Below are 9739 nucleotides of genomic sequence, written 5' to 3' on the forward strand. Positions count from 1 at the left end.
AGAGTTTTTTTTTTGTTTGTTTGTTTTGTTTGTTTTTAATTGATTCCATGTGATAAATGTGCAGAAGTACCTTTTTGCCTCTCTAACCACAGAGAATTGGTTCGTGGAGTCTGCAGGAGGCCTGGGACCCTGGTGTCATCTCAAAGGATTTATTCCCTCCGTCCAGAGAAAAGATAACTGAGTTGTTGCTGGGTAACATGACGTGTACTGAAGATAACGCAGTATTGTGTATAAATACGGTTTAGCTTTTCAGTTCTGGGAGCTCCTCTCTCACAACCTTTTGTTGTGTGAGATCCTGAGCGATGCTGGAGCAGAGAAACACTGTCTTCAAGATCCTCATCAGCAGAGCGTGGCTTCTTTTTCACCTCATAGGTTAGTGCTCACAGACGCTGTGTGTCTGTATGAATATACAGAGTGATGTAAAGTATGAAAGAAACATGGCACCACTTTGTGAGCTTGATGACAACACCAAGAGTAAAACAACCAGTGTGGGATGAATTAAATAAAAAACTGTCTGTCATGGAATGTGGATTTAGTTTAGATGCTGCTTTAAATGATAAGTCTGTTGAGGCGTATGTCATATGTTCTGTTCTTGTTCTGTTCTGGGTGTCAGACAGAAAGCTGAACGGAGAGAAGATAAGATGTAGATAACACATCTGCACTTCTGTATTCTCTGTTCATTCTCACTGCTCAGTCTGTGCTGCAGATGCTGAATTAAACACAGAAAGATTTTTTTATTTCACAACTAAACTTTCCAGCACACCACCCATTTATTTATCTCATCTTTAACAGTTTTTTCCTGTTCCTTTGTCACATGTCTACAGAGGTATTTGGTTCGGAGCCTGAATCAACCACCCGTGTTGGGCCATGCATCAAAACGAGTCTTAATATGATGGTTATGACGCCACTGCTGTAGAAACCATCAGCCATCAATAAAACAGGACGTTGCATTGTAGACAGGTATCTCACAGAGAGATGAATGTCATTACTGAAGCAAGAAACTCACTCAGAACAATTCAACAAGTCTCCTCTGACTCACTGCAGCCGCCAGCAACACAGACGTCACTAGAAACATCAATGTAGACCTACATAACACAAATGTCCATAAAAAATGTAAATATGATTGATTTTACTCACCAAAACGTATTATTTATTATTTAGAGTTCTCCTGGGAGCCTGTTAGCTTAGTAGCCTCATAGTTACTGACCTGAAAGCCTTTCCTCACAATATCCAGCTTTTCCTGGAAAGTCCCTAACCCTTCCCCAACCCACAGGTCACCTCCTCCATCCTGGAGACAGACATCAACAGACTCTTTAAGACTTTCTGTCTCTGTCTTTGTCTCCAGTGTTCACAGTCATCTTCAACACCTCACTGAAGACCTGTCATATGTCGGCCTGCTTCAACAGATAAGGATCACAGGACTTAATGACTTCAAGCCCATCAGCCTGACCTCTGTGCTAATGAAGTCCTTTCAGTGCCCTGTCCTGTCCTATCTGAAGACCATCACTTTGCCTACAGAGCCAATGCGTCTATAGGTGAAACAGTAACCATGACTCCCCACTTCATCCTCCACGTCCACCAGCTACTGTCTGGACCAGTCTGGACACAAGTGGTCTTCATGGAAGAGCTGCAGCCAAACATCCGTCCCTCTGACATGGAAACAAGACCAAGAGACTCCACCATGAACCAGAACCAGAACCAGAACCAGAACCTAGGAACTGGGCTCAGAAACATCTGGACTGATGATGTTTGTTGAGCTACAGTAATGAGTGAAGCACGGTGGAGGCTCCTCCTCAGGCAGATACTGATCCATCGCCCAGACCATCAGGGAGGAGGAGGACTGGCCCCACATTTATTCTGCAGCAGGACAAAGAGCCCAAACATCCATCCACATATCTTCAGAGGAAACAAGAACAAGTCCTGGAAGATTCAAATTCATCTTCTGTTCATTCATGATGAAGATAAAATATTAACACTTGCATTTTTGAATTAGTCTTAGTTTACAGCTCTTTATTTATATATTTATTTTTCATACCTACCTATGTGTCAATAAACTGAATTCTGCATGAGTGCTCGTGTCCACATGTCCTCGTTGTATGCTGGTCCTCCGTTACTGAACAGTGACGTAGACGATGGAGGAAGCAGATGTTTGATCATTTCTTGTACGTACGTATTGGCTTTCAGTCGCTCTTAGCCTGGGACCAAGCTTGGTGTGCAGTATTTTTGTATAGCCATTGTTGTCTTTGTGAGAGCATAGAGTAAGGACACAGGGGAAGCCAGATAGTATTGTTATGAGTGACAGAGCCGAGCTGGAACCGACTGCTTAGAGAGGACGAATGTAAAGGACACTTTATAGTGACTCTTTGAATCCAGACGCCTCTAAAGGTCCACAGCCTGCACAGCCTTTTTCTGGCCGTCTGATTTCAAAGATTTGGAGTTATCAAAAAACACGTTTTGGTTCTGAAACATAACAGGCAGAGAAAGACAGGAACGTGAATGGAGAGAGGAGGAATCACTGGAGAGAAACATCCAGGATATCTCATGGTATTTATACAAACTGGGCGAATGTTCAGTGGTAAATTAAAGCGATATGTGAAATGTCATAAAAGAGAGGGTCATCAGAGTAAAACAGCTACAACACGTGGATTAAGAGCAGAGGTAAAGGGTAAATTACATTAAAAGTCAAAGAATAGATTCATCTGATTTATCGTTGTATTTAACTTATATAAGATTGTATTAGACATTTCTGCAGACATTTCTAATGCAATCTATTATTATCCACTAGAGAGCTTAGAATTAAAGATGCACATGACGTCATTACCACGAGAGCTAAAGGAATAAACGACTCAGTGTTTCCCGACGTACGATAATCATGTATTTGTAAAATAATCTGATCTCTGTACGTTCAATAATTCCAAAGATCCCATAAAGTACGATGAAGTGACCCCTTCAACACATGGATTCTAGCAAAGACATTCATAGCTCTTCTATACTCGGTCTGTGGTAACGTTTTATTGAAGCAGATGGTCCTGAGCCACGTCAGGTCGGGTACATACGATAATTTCCTAATATATTTTCTATGATTATTATTTGTAAAAATATATATATGATAACAGAGACGTAGCAGGATTGTTTTGTTCATGTATCTGGGGAGATGTTCACGTTCTTAAACATTTGATCGGATTTTTTTTACTACGTACTCATCCCATGACCAACAGTTCAGTTCAAGCAGATAAAATTCATCCCTTCGATGTTATTCTGCTAAAATGCTTTTAGAAATATCATTATGATCAATTTAATTAGGAGAAAAATTAGGAAAGATAAATTCTATACAGTCAAAGTGAGTAAGCAAAGATGTCAGCGTGCACGGATGCTCCAGATCCCATGAGCTCAGAGTTTCTGTGTCTTTTCTGACACGTTCTGTTATTATTGCTAATAATCTGCGCATAGATGGTCACGGTGCCTCATTAGCTGAACTAACAGGCCTGAGCTCACAGAAACAAGCATGGGAGGAAATACCGAATACTGGTATTATAGTAACTGCACTTACATGCGCGTGGAAAAACTAATTATTGCCTTAATCGGACTCTAACAGGAGAATTTAAGTGCATGTAAATTATCTGATGGAGACGCCCAGATAATGCGATTGAATCATAGTTTCCATTCCGATAATGCGTGTGCGCATGCTCCACCACCACCACCGCGCTGGCGCGTGACCCCGGAACAAACACGTCCAAGAAGCCGATCAAAGAAGAAGAAGAGAAACGGAGCCGCTAGAAGAACCGTCTGAGGGACAGCGCGGATCTTACCTGCAGCAGAAGCAGCACGAACAGATTAAAAATGTTCTATTATCCGTCTGGTTGTTGTTTAAATGTCGGTCAGCAGCATGAACGACTCTAGTTTATTATATCACCCGTAAATCGCGCCGTATTAACGTGGTGTTATCCCGCTGAAAAGACACGTGTCGCCCCCTAGTGTGGAGGAGGAGAACAGTTATTAGATTTTCTTGGGACAAGGACTGTAGTCAGGAAGTAGAGTTTAGAGCAAAGCTCCATTAAACTCTGCAAGTAAACGCTCTGAGTGAAATATTGAAGTACTCCAACTATTCTGGCTTCTGCTTTCAGATTAAATTAAAAATCAATAAAATGGTCAAGAAACTATTTTTAAGTAGATTACACAAGGAACACAACACAGACAGACACACACCCCCAGACCCGTTAAACCCAAAACTCAGAGGTCCTTACTCATCTCGGATGCAGTTAAAAGAAGCCCCTGCTTTCTCATTTCAAACCCTTTGTTGTTGTGACACAAAAGCCAAGTTTGTTTGAGGAACCTCAGAGACACTGGAGCAGAGAAAGACAATCCCGCTTAAGCCAAGAGGGCTCAGGAGGATTTAGTAAACAGGCCGAGGACAAGGTGGTGGTGCTGGTGAGGGACGGCCTGTTGTTCATAGATGGAATCTCAGATGGCGTAATTACCATGTGTCCTAAATCCCATCTGGCTCCCCAACGTAATGAGAAAAAAAAGAAAGAAAAACGAGTCCAATTTTGATGTGAACTTCTGTATCTTTTAAACCTTCACTTCTGTCCTTCGTCCAGAGGCTGAAGAAAGAATCAGGACTGGACGCCACGACCACAGACTCATCATGTGTTCATATGCATTCAGTTTGTTCTCCATGTGCTCCATGAACAACCACTACATTCACATTAACTGGCATTAACATGTTGGTTAGAAGGAGAGAGAGATTATAAAAAGATGCTTCAGCTGAAATGTGTTTGAAAGGACGAGGGCAGTAATTACACATCGAACAGGAAGCAGCTTGTAATGTGTTAAAATATCAAATGACAACTACAGTTCTGATCCAGTTCAAGACTCTGTGCTCGTTGGTTGGTCTCAGAAAAGCTCCCAGTCTCTTTTTATTTTATTTTATGGTTTATTACAAATAACACAAACAAGAAACAACAATCTGTGCAAATCCAACTGACAGTAAAAGAAAAAATAAAACCCTAAATTTATCATGACGCAGCTCATTATCACCCGTCCTGTACAAAACATTAGACAACGACAGAAACACATCTGTATTTAACACTGATTCTCACTTTGCATGTTTCAAAAATAAACAACCCTCTTAAATTATAATTCCCTTCTCTTAATTTGAATTGTTTGTGTATATTCTACTTATTATAGCAGCTTTTTAATGAATTTTGTTAATTAGATCTATATTTGTTTTATATTCTTGTGTTTATACACGTTTGTGACATATATGTCATCATAAGTAAAAAATATAATATTTGTAACATTTTTTGTTTAAGAGATTATTTTATAAATAACAGGAACAGATTTGAATAGTTTCTGTATTACATCCTCAGTATGAGGCCAACACACGTTTGGAATCAGTAATTAGTTTAATTTGCTCATTCATCTTTTCTTCCGTCTTTGCTGAATGTTCTTTTGGTTCCTCCTGCACATTCCTACTTCAGACTTTATTTTGTTCTCTCTCTTATGCTTTCAGTGATTTAAGGGCAGAGAAGATCCTGAACCAGAATAATAATGAAACAAACAGAGAAATGACATGAAGAAGAAGTACCTGAGATACTCGTGGCTCTGTCATCCTTCCCTTCTTTGTTTTCAGTTTGAGTTCTCCTGATTAGATTTTACCTCAGCTCCTGATTGTCTCCACATCTAAAAAACGAACCCTCGTCCTCTCATTAAGCTCAGAGCTTTGTTATCAGAGAAACTGTCTCAGAGGACGTGATGTTCAGCTGGAAACTAAAAGAGCAGCTCCAAGAAAACTCAGACATCATCCATCCATCATCCATCATCCATCCATCATCCATCCATCCATCCATCCATCCACCATCCATCATCCATCCACCATCCACCATCCATCCATCATCCATCCATCATCCATCCATCCATCCATCCATCCATCCATCCATCCATCCATCCATCCACCATCCATCCATCCACCATCCATCCATCATCCATCCATCCACCATCCATCCACCATCCATCCATCATCCATCCATCATTCATCATCCATCCATCTATCCATCCATCCATCCATCCATCCATCCATCCATCCATCCATCCATCCATCCATCCATCCATCCATCCATCCATCCATCCATCCATCCATCCACTTCTACCTGTGACCTCCATGTAAACAGGTTTGAGGTTGAAAATGATGACGTTTCATTAAAAACACTGTGACTCTTGTTTATGAACACGAACGATCTCATTGGCTCTGACTAGAAGATGTTTGTGGGAAATATGAATGACTGAATGAACAGTGTGTCTCCATCCTTGTGGCAACAACATATATTCATTTTAGTGATGTCAAATGATTAAAATGTGTAATCAGATTAATCTCAGTGTTTGATTAATCACCATTAAATATCATTCACTTTTTAATCTATATTAATCACATTTCATTTTGCAGACTCCAGAAAGAAGGGAATATATCTGCACAGTCTTTCTTTGTCCACCATGTGTCCACATGAATGTGTCCCTGTTGCTACGGAGACAAACTAACTTGTTGACATTGTCCAACCAGAGGAGAGCTGACGCTTCTTATTGAGAACAGTGTCTCCCAGTGAACAGTGGCTGCAGAAGTGGACACATATTAGCAGCTTGTCTTTGTCTTGGCTTTTGTCCGTGGTCATGTTGAATAAACTGCCTGACATGTGCTGCCAGAGACGTCCACAGTCATTGTGCTGCAAATGGGTTAATTGTGTTAATATGTTTAATCAGATTAATCATGATGATGGATTAATGTGTGTGTGACTAAACTACATTAAATGCAGAACAGTGTCACTGCTCCATCACTTAGCATCTCTGGTACATTTATAAGCTGCATGTTTGCTTTATGAGGGACGCATACATGAATTCATCAGTGTCTGTTTCTGGCTTTTTGACTTTAGTGCGAACCACCACATCCATTCAAGCGTCCCCCCTCTCGGTGCTGGTTTTTCCTCTCTGAATTCTCCTGCTCTGCTGTAGCTGCTGTGAGGACGTGATGAAAAGTGACAGCTAGCGTGGACCGTTTGGACTGGACGTGATCCACCCGGCTCAGTGCTGATCTAATCTCCAACAACAAACTATTAACTCCGGCCAAATTGAGCCAAGTAGGTTAAAGGGAGCCTTGTCTGTTTTAATACAACTGATATCTCCATTTGTTGTCAGGGTGCAAATGAACTCATCTCAGTTAGCAGGAGCTTGATAACAAAGCACAGTCTTTCACAGTGGGATTCACCTGCCTCTCTACAAACTTTCCCTCTTTATCCTCTTGTATTTTCCTCTTTTCTCTCATAAGAGCAAATCAGTTTTATGTCCAGTGACATCAACGAACTGTTTTATACTTAAATGCATTGGTTTGGTATTTGTTGTAATTGTTAAGAACAACAACACTTTGTCTTTTTCGGGTTCTGTCCAAGTGAACAAATAATAATGATAATAATCTAGTAGTTATCTAATCTACGTTACAAAGTGCTTTATAAAAACATTCACATAGAACAAAGTTAAAAAGCAAACAAAAACAAAAAAACAGGTAAAAAACAGATAAGAACATGTTTGTCTGACTGGACGTCAGAGTCTGCTACAGGTTCATGTGTTTCTGTTGTTGCTGTTTGTTGATCCCATGTCTCGTGGTGCGTCCATCATGTTTCGTATTTATGCCACAGAAACACCAGACAAATTTAAAAAGGGACTAAATGTTTGTTCTTCAGCGGTAAAATCATGTCAACACGTATTTAGAGCATCAGAACACACACACACACACACACACACACACACACACACACACACACACACACACACACACACACACACACACACACACACAGACACACACACACACACACACACACACACACAGACACACACACACACACACACACACACACACACACACACACACAGCTCACCCCTTCATTTCTGCAGAACCTCAACAATATCTTCAGAAATAAATGGAAATGTACCAAATTTATATCATCAGGATATAACAAAGAAAGTTGTTTTTTCAACTTGAAGAAGACTTCTGAAGAAACAGAAACAGCAATAATATATTTGGTTGTGCCCCTGTGGCAGTGATTTCAGCCTCCAAACATCTTGTAGCATCTAGAAGCTTCTTGCATTTCTCAGCTGTTACTTCCTCCCACTCTTTCTTTGCAAATTGTTCAAGCTCTTGAACGTTTGCTGGTTTCTTTTCCCCAGTGGCAGATTTCAGCTCATAGATTTTCCAATCGGACTGAGATCAGGACTCATTGCCGGCCATTTTAAACCATTCCTGCTTTAGGATGTGTGCTCTGGGTCTTTGTGTTGCTGGAGGACCCATGATCTTCGACTCAAACCAAGTTTTCTTACACTGCATGGGACATTTCGCTCTAAAATCTCTTGATAATTCTCTGATTTCATGAGTCCTGTGATACGTTCAAGGCCTCCAGCACCAGATGCAGCAAAGCAGCCACAGCATCATGGATCCTCCACCGTGGTTAACTGTTGGTAGGACGTTCTTTTCCTTGTAGGCTTCATTGTAAACAAACTGTTGGTGTGCATTGACAAAAAGATCTATTTTTAATAGAATTTAATTGATAAAAAGGGGAAATTGGTGATTGCAAAAGCTTTTAATTTCATTCATGGTTTCATGCATGTTCTGTATACTTGATATTCAGATGCAGGTCTGACAGCTGCATTTATGGCCCCGTTCCTCCTGCTGGTTCCTCCTCCTGCTCCTCCACCACATACATTAGGGATCCTCATAACACTAACCCTCGTTCCAGTTAAATGAAGGTCTTTGTTGTGTCACTGCTTGTTCTGGGGGTTTAAAGCTCTGTGTTCTGTAAAGCATCTGGAGACAGTTGGATTTTTTTGTATATAGATTTAATGAATGAATATTACAAATGGTGCATCTACAATAGCACGTCGTTCCCTCCAAAGACTCAACAAAACAATCTGCTTCTTTTCAATTAATGAAATGATTGTTTGAGTATTTAAAATCATTTAATATGGACTCTTCCAGCAATCTGTACATTAACTAGTCAGAAAAATAAATAAAGTTTGCATCAGTACAATATTTACATGAGATGCCAGGACCAGCAATGCATTTGGAGACAGTCCCTAAGGTTCGCTACACAGTAATGTCATTCTCCTCCTCTTCTTCTTCTTGTGGTTTTGTTCCACGTTGTAATTGACATGTACAGTATATGGAAGGAAAGCACAGACATTTGCATCAAAACGTTGCGCTAACTATGCTTCTCATAAAACTGGCACCACAAACGACTGAGTACGTTGATATCTTCGACAACAGCTGAGCAAATCAGACATTTTGAATAGGTGCATAACACTTTGATGCCAGCAAACCCACACAAATACTGGTGGTTATGTGTCACGTGCATGCTACAGAGGACTACAGCTGTAGTGTAATAAATTAGGCCATGCAAAGTTCCTGAAACCATGTGTTTAGTCCTCACATCCAACTCATGAGATGTTAGAACCCCCCAAAAATAAAATCCAGGTCTTGATGAGGCGGCGATCGGATGAGCGAGCACCAGGATTCAGGAGCCTGGCACAAAGATTTGAACATTTCTGTGTAGAGGCTCTACTCCTAAACACAGAAAGATGAAAACAAGGCCTAATTTTTGCCCACTGGGTTAAAACAGCTAAACAGCCAACAAGCAGGCAGGCAGGGTGGGGACAGGGTCTCGAAAAGTCCTTTAAACCCATCAGACTGTTATATACG

At 40.7% G+C, this 9739-nt stretch overlaps 1 protein-coding gene across 1 annotated transcript in view; it reads right to left on the bottom strand.

Annotated features, from left to right (window-relative positions):
* Positions 1 to 8863: 8863 nt before the first annotated feature.
* c1ql3a (complement component 1, q subcomponent-like 3a) overlaps positions 8864 to 9739 on the bottom strand; it is an 8752-nt gene continuing 7876 nt past the window's right edge. Inside the window, exon 3 of the mRNA XM_047612211.1 lies at positions 8864 to 9739. This exon is cut by the window's right edge and continues 1534 nt beyond it. The gene's annotated coding sequence lies outside the window, so the exon portion shown is untranslated.

The sequence above is a fragment of the Mugil cephalus genome, chromosome 18, assembly GCF_022458985.1.
Source record: "Mugil cephalus isolate CIBA_MC_2020 chromosome 18, CIBA_Mcephalus_1.1, whole genome shotgun sequence".
NCBI lineage: Eukaryota > Metazoa > Chordata > Actinopteri > Mugiliformes > Mugilidae > Mugil > Mugil cephalus.